Genomic DNA, 13,791 nt, shown 5'->3' on the forward strand with positions numbered 1-13,791 from the left:
ACAGCGTTTTTTAGCGCAGGGAGCCTATGAGCGGATCCAACTCTAAGGGTTCAATGCTGTTTGTAAATCTTTCGGTGATATAGGCGCTTCAGCATTTCCTTTTATATGCTCGGGAATTTTTGGTCCCTTGATTAACTTTAAAAATTCTAAACCCTCTAGTTCTTTATTTGAATAAGGCTCAGAAGAATATAAAGCTTTATAAAAGTTCAAAAATTGTTTTAAAATATTTCCAATATGAGAATGAGTTTCTCCCTTCTCATCTTTAATCGCAACAATTTTTACTTTACTTTTCTTAGCTTTAAGGTAATTAGCTATTAATCTTCCCGCTTTATTCGAGTTTCCATAATACATAGCCTGTTTAGAAAACAAATCTTTCCTGGCCAACTGTGAAGAAATCTCATTTATTTAGCTTTTAAGAGGGCCTGTAAAGTAATTTGTTTCCACTTCACAGCCAATTTTGACTCCAATTCCTTAATATCTTGTTCCAAATTAGAAAATTACATTTTAAGTTGTTTCCTAATATGTGCCGAATATGAAATGATTTGCCCCCTCATGGTAGCTCTGAAAGCATCCCACAATGTTTCTAAGAAGATTTCCTCTGAGGCATTGATTTGGAAATATTAATTCATTTTTAATTGAAATTCTTCAAGAAAGTTTGAGTCCGCAAGCAATGTATTATTAAATCTCCACATAGGTCTACTAGAATCTTGTTCAGCAAACTTAAATTCAATCCAAACTCCACCATGGTCTGACAAAATAATTGGATCTATGGTGGCTTTTGTTACTTGTTGTACTAATTGATCTGAAACAAAAATATAATCTATTCATGAGAATGATTTATGAACATGGGAGCAAAACGAAAATTCCCGAGCATCAAAATGAAGGATCCGCCATATATCTTTCAAACCACAGGATTGTACCAAGTTATCTAATCCTAATGACTTTAGTATCTTACTGGGTTTTTTTGTCCAGCAATGGATCCATAACTGCATTAAAGTCCCCTGCTACTACAACATTAGAAGCAGCCAGTAGTAGTATCTACTTCTGAAGAGTTTTGAAAAATTCAACTAGATTTGAATTAGGGGCATAGATGTTGAAAAGCGCCAGCATATTATTCCCCAAGCTCATATCCACTTGAATCCACCTTCCTGAGGGATCTGCAGAAATCAAATTAAATACAGCTGAACATTTCCTATGGACCAGGATAGCTACCCCAGCCTTCTTACCCACAGCAGGAGTGAAAAAACAATGTTTTACCCACCCCCCTTCCAACTTGCTCGATTCTATGGCGGATAAGTGTGTTTCTTGTATATAATAGATATCCGCATCCTGTTGCTTTAGAAAATTAAGTATTTTCTTCCTCTTAATTGGATGGTTGAACCCATTGACATTTAAAGAGAATAATTAAATTCATTTTTCCATTTAACAACATATTCAATCAATTGTTCTCTTACTTTCCCACTTAACATATGACTAATTAAAATTTTCCCCCACATCCAGGGTCCCCAATAGAAAATATCCTCATCCCCCCCCAACTCACCCTAATTTTAAACAATCATGCATATCCAGACTCCCTACCCCTAAACCCCCTCCCTTCCCTCCCTGACCCATCCCAGTTCCTCATATGAAAGCTTGTATGCGAACATATGGACTAATGAAAACACCCCCCCACCACTCCATTCCTAGCATACAGTAATAAAATATTTGAATATAAAATCCTTCCTAAATAAACATATTAGTCTAATATAAATCCTCAATAAAGCATATATGGATAGTCTCCTTTATATTTAAACCCAAATTTCATTTGCAATCTTTTACCCTTAAAATATATTTCTCCCTGCATAGTTAGTTAAGTCACTAATACTGTAAATAATCATATAATATTTTCCATAAATATATCATTTAGTATAGTAACAGCTCTTATTACCATACATTCAAATTGAATCACCTTAATAAATAAGATTAAAAGAAATCTTAAAATGCAAGACATCACTAATATAACTATTTAACCCTGTTACCCTCATTAGCTTAAATCATCACTACATAGCTTACTACCCCCAATCAATTTATTGAAATTAGTAGTGCCAAGTTAAGCTTAAAATACTCTTTCAATTAAATAAGCTGATATAGAATCATATTAACTTCTATCATCACCAATACATGTTCATCAAATTTCCATAGCACAATGCTCAGACTAATGTTTAATAATAAGTAACAAATAATTAGCAGGAACCAAATCAAGCTGATGGTTCCTAGAATACAGAAAAATAAAGTAAATTCTGGCAAGTGTAAAAGAACAACTGCAGATAAACAGAATATAAACTTCACCATACAGGATCTGCCAATTATACAAATCCATGTGTCTCATTGTAAACAAACTTCATGGCGGTGGCAGCTCTATCTTCCCCTTCACTCACGTGCCACTTTTGCTGGATTCTTCCTACTCATCTGAAGTCAGTAAAAAGTCCCAGTGCAGGAAAATGATGAGGTGACTCTCAGACACCACACGTTCAAGATAAACAACTTGACATCGCTCAGCCAGGACTTGAAGATTTTTTATTAATGTTCCACATCGCCAAAGAATAGTGAGTGAACACATCACCGGAACTCGATCATGTGACTCTTTAATAAGGTTCCACCCCTCCCAAGAACAACAAACAACCTCATCTCAGGAACTCAATCTCTTGATTCCCAGCTACAAAGCCCGTCAGGAAAAGTAGTTTACAGTCGCTTAGCCAGGACCACAATCCTCCAACAGACCAACAGTCTTTCAAAATCGCTGAACGCTGACAGTTACAAAATCATATCCAGAATATTGAAGCTCCCCTCTCTCAATATCCAGACATAATTTGTGTCTCGTCTCAGTTCTCACCCCAGTGCGATCCTCGCTTTCTACACTAGGACTGAGACACACTGCAGCTCACCATTTTCTCCTGCTCCCCGGGTCTCCCCACTTGCAATTCATCCGAGATGTCCTTGAACCTTATCTCTCAGAAATATAAAGTATAAAGTCCATAGTGTGTGTCCCGGTATGTTTCAGCCCAGGATCGCAATTCTACACTTTCTGCCACTTTTGTATAATGACCGTTAAGCAATTCCCCTTTTGCCAGTGTTGAAGAGAATAAAATTAAAATAAAAACAAACACTAGCAAAAAAAAAAATAAAATCAAGAACTTTGCTGCCTTTTAATCAGTTCATTGGTTCAGCACATTGACTAATGTATTCTTTTAACTTGTCTGGATCGTTGTACTTAGTTTTATTAAGATGAGTCACCTTCATTAAGACTGGGTAGAAGAGCCCATATCATGCTCCCAGATGCTTTAATTCCAGACGTAGGGCTAAAAATCTCTTTCTAAATTAGCCATGTGTTGAGCAAAATCAATCGTGCCACTGAATATTTTTTCTTTCTTTGGCTGAGTTTAGGATCAGCTTGGCCTGCTGAAATCTTAAAACTTTAAAGATTAACAGCTGAGGCTGACGGTTCCCTGCACGAGCAGAGATTCTATGAGCCCTCTCTATCTCAAATGGCAGTTTAAACTTTATATTTAATAACTTAGGGATTAAATCTTCTAAAAAGGTAATGGGATCATTTCCCTCCACATTGTTTCAGGGAGTCCCAATATCCTCACATTGTTTCTTCGAGATCTATTATTCATGTCTTCAAGATCACTCTCCAGCTTTTTAACAGTCAGGTGATCCGTTTTACTTTGAATCATAATCACCTCCGTTGTTTCAACTCTTTTTTCTAATTGATCCATTCTGGCATTGGATATTTGTAATTGATTTGACAGACCAACCATTTCTTCTTTAACTTCAGTAATCCTGTCAGAAATTTTCTCCACGCTATCTCATCAAAAATAAATCAAACAAGACAGAAAGTAATAATGTATACAAAAAATGGAGAAAACAGACCTCATACACAGACAGCCGGGACTACACAGAATCCTAAGCCATCCATATCATCATTGGTCTGAAAAAACTCCATACATATATATCATCAATTTTTCATTCTTCATTTCATTCTTTCATATCAATTTCAAAGTTCATTTTCTGTTCTCATAATTGTATGTAGAAGAACACAAGGTTAAATCTGCCAAAATATAACAACAATGGCCACAGCCTGGAGAAAAAGTGATTCCAGTTCTTATAAACAGGTCTAATTAAATGTGATGTGAACAAACAAGCGTGAATGAGGTTTCCCTGTTGAATATATTATACTAGTCTTATAGTCCGTTACATTAACGGGTGCTAGAATATATGTGTGTGTGTCTCTCTATATTTCTTTCTCTCTCTCTCTCTCTCTCTCCTTAGCCGCTTTCTTTCTGTCTTTCTTTTTCCTTGGCTGTCCATCACCACCCCTTGCCTGCTCCCCCTGTCCATTCTCCCTTCCTTTTACCTCCCCTGTGTCCACCACCACCCCTTCACAGGTCTCCTTATGCAGCAGCAGCCCTTCTCCCTTTGTTTTACCTCCCCCCTGTCCAGCAGCACCTTCCTTCTCCCCCTGTCCAACATTAGGCCTCCGTTCCTTTTTCTTCACCCCCCCCGTCCATCAGCACCTCTTTCCTTCTCCCCCTGTCCAGCAGTAGGCGTCCCTTCCTTTTTCTCCCCACTCCTCCTTCTTATCCCTATGATACACTTACCTTGCTCTGCCCGTGATCAGAGGCTCCTGACAGCCGCCCAGTTGCACCCATTGGAAAAGTTCCCTCTGCGGCATCCCGCATCCCTCCTGACGCGACTCCCGCTGTCCCGCACCGCCCCTGTGTCTTTCTTCTTGTCTTTTTGTGTCCCTCCCTCCGTCTGTCTGTCCAAAGCAGCATTTCCTCCCCCCACACCAGTTCCCTGTGCACCTGCCCCTGTGTTTTTCTTCTTGTCTTTCTGTGTCCCTTCCTCCCTCTGTCTGTCCAAAGCAGCATTCCCTCCCCCCACACCAGTTCCCTGTGCACCTGCCCCTGTCTTCTTGTCTTTCTGTCTTCCTTCCTCCCTCTGTCTGTCTGTGCAAAGCTGCATTCCCTCCCCCCACACCAGTTCCCTGTGCCTGCATTAGCGTTTCATCTACCCTCTTTCCCTTCCCACAGTCGCGACTACAAACAGTCGCGGGCCCGAGTCATTTGGCGGCCCCCCCCTCTTCCCTTACCGCGGGCCCGACTGGCGATTTAAGTAGCGTGTCAGCAGTCTTCACACGCTGCTTCGGGCCCTTCTACTGCCCTGATTTGCTCCGGACGTGCCAGAGTAAATCAGGGCAGTAAAAGGGCCCGAAGCAGCATGTGAAGAGTGCTGACACGCTGCTTAAATCGCCAGTCGGGCCCGCGGTAAGGGAAGAGGGGGGGCGGCAAATGAGTCGGGTCCCGGACAGTAGTGCTCCACGTAGCTCTCGGCCAGAGGCGCAGTCATGCTAGCCTACTGCCGTAGGAGCGCGTTTTGGTGCGGGCCAGGCTCTGGGAGAGCTCACGCAGACCTCCATCACGAAAAACAGCACTACCGGCCAAGTAGTTTAAAGTTTAAAGCCGCTGTGGCGGCTCCTCGCACTATAGCTGTCTGCGTCGGAAGCCTTCTCCGACGCAGGTGTGGCTGATGAGAGGAGCCGCCGCAGCGGTGTTAAACTTTAAAATAAACTTCGGTCGGTAATGCTGTTTTTCCTTGATGGAGATGTGCGCGAGCAGGGAGGCGAGTTCCATAGCGGGAGTAGGTGAGAGGGAGCATTAGAAGTGGATTGGCAGCCACCAGAGCTCCTAACTTTGTTTCTTTAGGCAGCCCCGGTTGTTTCCTTTGATTCAATGTTCATTAGGGTTCGCCGGTCGCTGCACTGTGAGAGCCGAGTGAGATCTGCTACCCTCAGCTGGGTTTTTTTTTTTTTTTGTAGTTGAAAGCCGCCACCGCAATTAGGGTTCGCCGGCCGCCAGCACCATGAGAGCCGGGTGAGAGCGGCGACCCCCAGCTGTGTATTATTTATTTTTTTTTTTTTAGTTGAAAGCCGCCGCCGCAGCTCCTCTCTCGATCTTGGTGCAGTTCGAGAGAGGAGCCGTGGCGGCAGCTTGAGCATAAGCGCGATGGACGCAGAACCATGTACAGTGAGAGCCGGGGCCACGCATGCGCACTCTCATGTTCGCGACAGATCAGGGAACACGTTTTTTTTAGTGCGCAAGCGCGGCCTAGCATTTTATTATATTAGATAGTACATTGTTTTTGAGCTTGTGTTTGCTATATACTACTGTACCCAGATATTATTGGTTCTCTAGAAATTTTCTCCAGCCATTCTCTGATGGATCTTAGCTGATTCATTACCTCTCCATCGTCCAATGTATCCTTAGGAAGGGGGATCTTAGAAGGAGTGGGAGGATCGTGTTTTTGCCTCTTGGGCTGGAAATCCAGGCAAGATTGTTTCTCAGAAGACATCTTTAATCAACTTATAATCCAATACTGCCAAAAAATTGTTTAGAATGCCTTGGAAGGAGGAGCAGCACACTCGCACGTCCATCTTTGTTGGCATCCAAACCATGCCCTTCCCTTGAGGTGTTTCTTGACTTTAGGAATGAGGTAGTAAGTCTGAAGGGGCAAAATCAGATGAGTAGACCGGGTGTTTCAGAACTTCAAAGTGACGATCTGCTCTTTTCTGTTGTGTAATGGTGGCATTGTTTTGAAGAAACAAGATTCCTTTGGAAGGCTTATCTTGACGTATGGAGGCCAGTTACTGCTTCAGTTTGTTGAGAAGTACAACATAGTACAGGCAGTTCCAGGGTTAAGAATATCTGACTTACGTTGGACTCGTACTTAAGAACTGGGATCTTGCCTCTCCCTGTGCCAATGCACCCCATCTTCTTCCCTTCCTTTCCAAATGTGATGCACCTCCTCCCTTCTATGTTCCAACATGCCCTTCATCATCCTTCCCTCCGTTCTGCGTCCCAAATTCATGCCTCCCTCCCATGGGTGTTTACTTCCGCTGGTCAGCTGCCTCCTCCAATCTGCACTTCTGCAAGTAGCGGCTCCTGTACATGGTCCGCGGCTGACTGGGAAGCCTTCCCTTTGACATCACTGCAAGACATCTACATTTAAAAAAAATTACCTACTTAAATGTCTTGGTCACCATTATTCTCCATTTTTGACCACAAAACCGTCTAAATTCAAAACGTCCTAATCCAGACCATTTGGACATGGGAGAGGCCAGCCTTATAATGGACTGGCCACATACCAATAGAGCATTGAGGCAGAAGTACATCTCGCCATAACCCCCATATAATGTATGTTGATCCCTCCAAAATCTCCTATACCTACCTGTCTATCACCCCAATAGCCCTTATGGCTGCAGGTGGCACCTATATAGCAGTATAGTAGGATTTTAGTGGGTTCACACTTTCCACCATAAATATAGTGGTTAGAGTGGCTTAGGGGTCTGGGTCCACCTCGCTATGGCTCACTAGCCCACTCACCAGATTACTTAAGACACCTGTGTGATTCTCTACTAGGCTGTCCCTTAGCATGTACTACTATATATGTACTGTTTCATTCAGAATTTAGGGGGGTTGGAGTGGGTTAGTGATCACTGGGGTAGTGTGTGTGTGTGTGAGGTCATAACGTAATCTCTCCAGTGGTCATCTGGTCAGTTTGGGTACCATTTTGGCACTTAGACACTTTTAAAACAGGTCTAGCTCACAACTTCTAAGCTCCATCCAGGACATCTTGGAAAAGGTTTGATTATTATGGCAAGATGTCCCAAGTCTATGCCTGCCCAGAACATGCCTCCAACACCCCCCCCCCCTTTAGATTTGGATACACAGTGGCTAGGACGCCTCACACGATGTCCAGAGAAATGGTATTGAAAACTGGCACTTGGACATTTTGGTGAGAAAAATGTCAAAGTGCCAATTAGTGCTGTTTTTTAGACAGAGCTTTGAAAATGTCTCTAATAGCCTACTTGTCTTTGGGATATCTGCAGGGTCTCTGCTATTTTTTTTACTGGATATTCTTTGATCATCCAGAATCATGGAATGAATGGCATCCATGTTTTCTGGAATTGTCACTTGAGCTGGTTTCCCAGAATGTTAAGAACATAAGAATAGTCTTATTGGGTCAGACCAATAGAAACAAAGAAACATCATGGCAGATAAAGTCCAAATAGCCCATCCAGTCTGCCCATCCACTATCTCCTCTACCTAAGATATCCCACATGCTTGTCCCATGCCTGCTTGAACTCTCCTTTCTGTAAGAGATTCCATATGCCTGTCCCATGCCTCTACCAGGAGACTATTCACACATCCACCACCATTTCCGTTAAGAAAAAACCTCCTTAGATTATCCCCGAGGCAATCACCTCTTAACTTCATCCTATGCCCTCTCATTCCAGAGCTTCCATTCAAATGCACATTTATGCCATATAGATATTTAAACATCTCTATCATATCTCATCTCTCCTACCTTTCCTCCAAAGTATACACATTTGAGATCTTCAAGTCTGTCCCCATGTGCCTTATGATGAAGAGCACTGACCATTTTAGTAGCTCTGGATTGACTCCCTCCTGTTTATATCTTATTGAAAATGCGGTCTACAGAATTATACACAATATTCTAAATGAAGCCTCACCAGAGTCTTATACAGGGGCATCATTGCCTCCTTTTTCCTACTGGCAATTCCTCTCTCTATGCATCCAAGCATCCTTCAAGCTTTCACTGTCACTTTTTCAACCTGTTTGGCCATCTTAAGATCATTACATGCATATTATCACACCCAAGTCCTGCTCCTGCCCAAAAGTTCTTCACCCCCTAAACCAGGGATCTCAAATTCCCTCCTTGAGGGCTACAATCCAGTCGGGTTTTCAGGATTTCCCCAATGAATATGCATTGAAAGCAGTGCATGCACATAGATCTCATGCATATTCATTGGGGAAAACCTGAAAACCCGACTGGATTGAGGCCCTCAAGGAGGGACTTTGAGATCCCTGCCCTAAACTGTACCATTCCCTTGGGATTTTGAAGCCCAAATGCATGACCTTGCATTTCCTAGCATTAAATCTTATCTGTAAGTCTTATTTCCTGCCTTATGTCATTCCTTTGCTTTTTCTTTCCTATTACCTTTGGCATTCAATTTCTTTTGTCTTGTGTGATTATTATTTGCTTTATAATAATTATTATATTGTTAACTGCTCTGCTATTGCTTAAGGAAGGACGCTATATCAAGTAAAATCAAACTATAAATCAAAGTAGACAAAAGGAGAGTTAAGAACATTAAGGAGGGCACAGAGAAGGCACTCCAAGGCCCCTGAAGGGCTACTTGAGTAGGACTGGATTTCTTCCAACAAGGTCAAAGCTTGCAAGTGTAGACAGAGATTAGACATGTCAGGAGGTGGAGTGGAGAAAAACTTAGAAGGGATAGCAGGAACTAACAAAAAGGAAGGAAAGGAGTTACAAAGCATAGCTATTTTATCACAGAAAAATACAGCCAAAAAGTCAGTGGTGAGCATAAGAGCTAAAGTCACAGTCAGTGGGCAGGAAATGATAGTGTTAATCATATTAAATAGGAGATGTGTCAATCATACATTAGTAGTGTTTACAATTCAGGCTTTAAGGTGAAAATTGTATATACGAGTATATGACTTACAGAAGAAAGGGAGCCAGTGTCCTAAGCTTTTGCTCATTTACAATCTCCACTTGTTTATCTTCTGAGTTCATTTCCCATCTTTTTCTTTTCTACATATTATTCAATTCTGTTTTTTTTTTAATTAAATTTTCTCCTTACCTATTATTCTCCTCCATTGTTTTTACTTCTCACATCTGTTTTTCTCGTCTTTGCCTTTTGCCTCCTTAATGCCTCTGATTGAACTTTGCTCAGGTCTGTGTCTTTCTCACATTTTTTTAACCTTTTTTTTTTTTTTTTGGAACAGAACTTACATACGACGTCATTGTAGCAAAAGGAAAAATAACCTAGTCCATATCAATGTGGAGAGAGAAAAAGAAAACAAATAATACTAAAAGAAAATAATTTACCACATAATAGAGATACCTATATTCCTTAGACCTAATAAACATTTATATTTTAACAATCCTCTCACCTAACTGACAAAGAGAACATTTATCTAGCTCCTCTATCAATCAATAATCTTTCTAACTGAGATGGGTCAAAGAAAACATACTCCTTTGTACAAAGCTGCACTGCTGAGCAGCACAAGCTACCCATAGGAATAGAACGGGCAGCTTTGCATTTAGCTTGTGCTGCTTGGTATGCACAGGTAAGGGTTTGGGACTTGTATACCACCTTTTTTGTAGTTATATAACCACATTCAAAGTGGTTTTATATACAGGTACTTGAAGTATTTTCCCTATCTGTCCTGATGGGCTCATAATCTATCTAATGTACCTGGGGCAGTGTTGGATTAAGTGACTTGCCCAGAGTCACAGTGAGCAGCATGGGGTTTGAACCCACAACATTAGGATGTTGAGGCTGTAGCTCTAACCACTGCGCCACACTCTCTCTGTCCTTTCAGGTACCAACAGAGAATTGAGCGATGTCCTGGCAAAACCGTTGGCTGAGCTATTCAATCTCTCCCTAAGTAAGGGGAAAGTTCCCCTGGACTGGAAATTAGCTAATGTCGTTCCTCTGCATAAAAAGGGTTGCAGGGCAGAGGCTGCGAATTATAGACCGGTGAGTCTCACATCAATAGTGTGCAAACTCATGGAAACACTAATTAAAAGCAAATTGGACACAATCTTGAATGAAGGGAATCTTTGGGATCCCAGTCAGCATGGATTCACCAAGGGTAGGTCCTGCCAATCTCATCAGCTTCTTTGACTGGGTAACAAGAAAGTTAGACTTGGGAGAGTCTTTGGACGTCGTGTACCTGGACTTCAGTAAAGCTTTTGACAGTGTCCCACACTGCAGGCTGCTAAGCAAGATGGAATCGATGGGGTTAGGAGAGACACTAACTGCATGGGTCAATGATTGGCTGAGTGGCAGACTTCAGAGGGTGGTGGTTAATTGTACCCTCTCTAAAACATCGGAGGTGACCAGTGGAGTGCCGCAGGGCTGGGTCCACTCCTTTTCAACATATTCATAGGGGATCTGACTCAAGGGCTTCAAGGTAAAATAACACTATTCGCCGATGACGCCAAACTATGTAATATAGTAAGTGAATGCAGTTTACAGAATTATATGGCGCAGGACCTGCTTACATTGGAAAGTTGGTCCTCAACCTGGCAGCTAAGCTTCAATGCTAAGAAATGTAAGGTCATGCACCTCGGAAGCGGAAATCCATGCAGGACGTACTTCTTGAACGGAGAAACTTTAACTAGGACTTCAGCAGAACGAGATTTAGGAGTAATCATCAGTGCAGACATGAAAACTGCCAATCAAGTGGAGAAGGCTTCATCTAAGGCAAGGCAGATATTGGGTTGTATCAATAGAAGTTTCGTCAGCCGAAAGCCTGAAGTCATAATGCCGTTGTACAGGGCCATGGTGAGACCTCATCTGGAGTACTGTGTGCAATTCTGGAGGCCACATTATAGTAAAGATGTGCGCAGAATTGAATCGGTTCAACGGACGGCCACCAGGATGATCTCGGGGCTCAAGGGTCTCTCGTACGAAGAGAGACTGAACAAATTGCAGCTCTACACTCTTGAGGAACGTAGGGAGAGGGGAGATATGATCGAAACATTTAAGTACCTCACGGGACGTGTCGAAGTGGAAGATGATATTTTCTTTCTCAAGGGACCCTCGGCCACAAGAGGGCACCCGCTCAAACTCAGGGGTGGAAAATTTCATGGCGACACCAGAAAGTATTTCTTCACAGAGAGAGTGGTTGATCATTGGAACAAGCTTCCAGTGCAGGTGATCGAGGCAGACAGCATGCCAGACTTTAAGAATAAATGGGATACCCATGTGGGATCCCTACGAGGGTCAAGATAAGGAAATTGGGTCATTAGGGCATAGACAGGGGGTGGATAAGCAGAGTGGGCAGACTTGATGGGCTGTAGCCCTTTTCTGCTGTCATCTTCTATGTTTCTATGTTTATGTAACACTCTTCCCCATTTTCTAAACTCTTCTTTGTTCTGTTTATTCTATGAGAAATTCCCTAACCCCTATTTGTCCAAAACCAAATTTCTACTACTAGAAAAGGACAAAACCCCAACCATAACAGAATTATAGAAATAAACAGCACCAAGTATCTGATACAGCCCGCCCTAAAACTCCTTGTGGTAATGATAGACAGATGCTGCACCATGCAACTTCAAATCAACAAGACCATCCAGAAAGCATTTGGAGTCACGCGCAACCTGAGACAAATAAGAAAATTCTTAGACAGGGAGCAATACCGTCTCATAGTTCAATCCCTAGTCCTGGGACTTTTGGACTACTGCAACATCCTCTACCTGCCATGCCCCGCAAGTATGACAAAACAACTGCAGACAGTACAAAACACAGCCCTCAGACTGATCTACTCACTAAACAAATATAACCACATCACCACCGTATACCTAGATTCACACTGGCTCCCCACACAAGCGCAAATATTCTTCAAATTTTACTGTATATTATTCAAAGTAATGAACGGCACTGCCCCCTCCTACCTAACCGATCGCCTAAACCGAAACAAATCTACCAGACCTAGGAGAACTCAGACCCCATTTATTCACCCCCCAATCAAAGGAACACAGCACAAGATGTAAAACAACCTATAAACAACGCAAGCAGCGAAAATAGACCACCACCTCTCAAACATACTGATAACTACGTCCGACTACAAAATATTCTGAAGGGAAATTAAAACCCTGCTATTCAGAAAATTTATCAAGAAAAACTAAAACATCTCCTTATTGTTCCCAATCCTGTAATTTTCCAAGCAATCTCTCAACCATGTAATTAGCACCGTTTCCTGTAACCTTCCTGGAAATGTCCAGTTTTCTTCTGTAATCCACCTAGAACTGCAAGGTATAAGTGGAATAGAAGTCACTAATGTAATGTAATTGTCTGTTTTGATTAGATTGTAAGCTCTATTGAGCAGGGATTGTCTCTTACATGTTTAATGTACAACACTGCGTACATTTAACAGCGCTACAAAAATGATAAGTAGTAATAGTAGTATTTTGCCTGTCATTCATTTCCTTTCCTGCCATCTTATCCTCCTATCCTATGCTCTCACCCCCAAGTGCTGGGTTCCCTTACCCAGCCTGTGCTTCCTTTTATTTCCGCTTCTTACTTAATTTACCACCCTACTCTGGGCTCCAGCAATAGCTTGGTTGGATCAACTTAAAGAGCACATCAGCTACCACTTGTCCCATCACTCCCTCCTCTTCCGTTCTTATGTCTATGTCTCTAAAATGGGACAAGCAGGGGTAAATATGGTTCTGTAGTGTTTTGTATGTACAGATAGTCTGATTCATTGTGCTCTGAAAGATTGAACAGCATAATGGCAGCTACTTTGTAGCTAGGTCAGGGCCACTATCTCTTGGAAATGGTGGGTGCTCCCTCTGAGATACAGAATTTGGGCAAAAAGGAGACTGAAATGATGAGTTCAAATCCCAAGAGCTCTCCAGCCTCAAGGAAATTAAAAAAACTCCAGAATTTACTATTACTTCTACTATTAATTATTTCTAGGGTGCTACCAGACATATGCAGCGTTGTACATAGTCATGAAGGAGACAGCCCCTGCTTGAAAACGCTTACAATCTAAACAGACAAACAGGATGCCAGGATGGGGGGGATACAATTAAGGGGGATGGTTAATCTGTTGGTTAGAATCCTTGAAAGACCCAGAAAGGAATAATATTTTATGCCAACATGCTTCCTAGACAGTCTGGGACTCGTAA

At 42.1% G+C, this 13,791-nt stretch overlaps 1 protein-coding gene across 2 annotated transcripts in view; it reads right to left on the reverse strand.

The window, feature by feature from the left end:
- KCTD21 (potassium channel tetramerization domain containing 21) overlaps nt 1-9,798 on the reverse strand; it is a 32,886-nt gene extending 23,088 nt beyond the window's left edge. The window contains exon 1 of one of the 2 annotated variants that reach the window (XM_033936123.1): nt 9,728-9,798. The gene's annotated coding sequence lies outside the window, so the exon portion shown is untranslated. The remainder of the gene's footprint in view (nt 1-9,727) is intronic. The other variant, XM_033936121.1, reaches the window with a different exon arrangement.
- Between the last annotated feature and the right edge of the window lie 3,993 nt (nt 9,799-13,791).

Source organism: Geotrypetes seraphini, chromosome 3, assembly GCF_902459505.1.
Source record: "Geotrypetes seraphini chromosome 3, aGeoSer1.1, whole genome shotgun sequence".
Classification (NCBI taxonomy): Eukaryota; Metazoa; Chordata; class Amphibia; order Gymnophiona; family Dermophiidae; genus Geotrypetes; species Geotrypetes seraphini.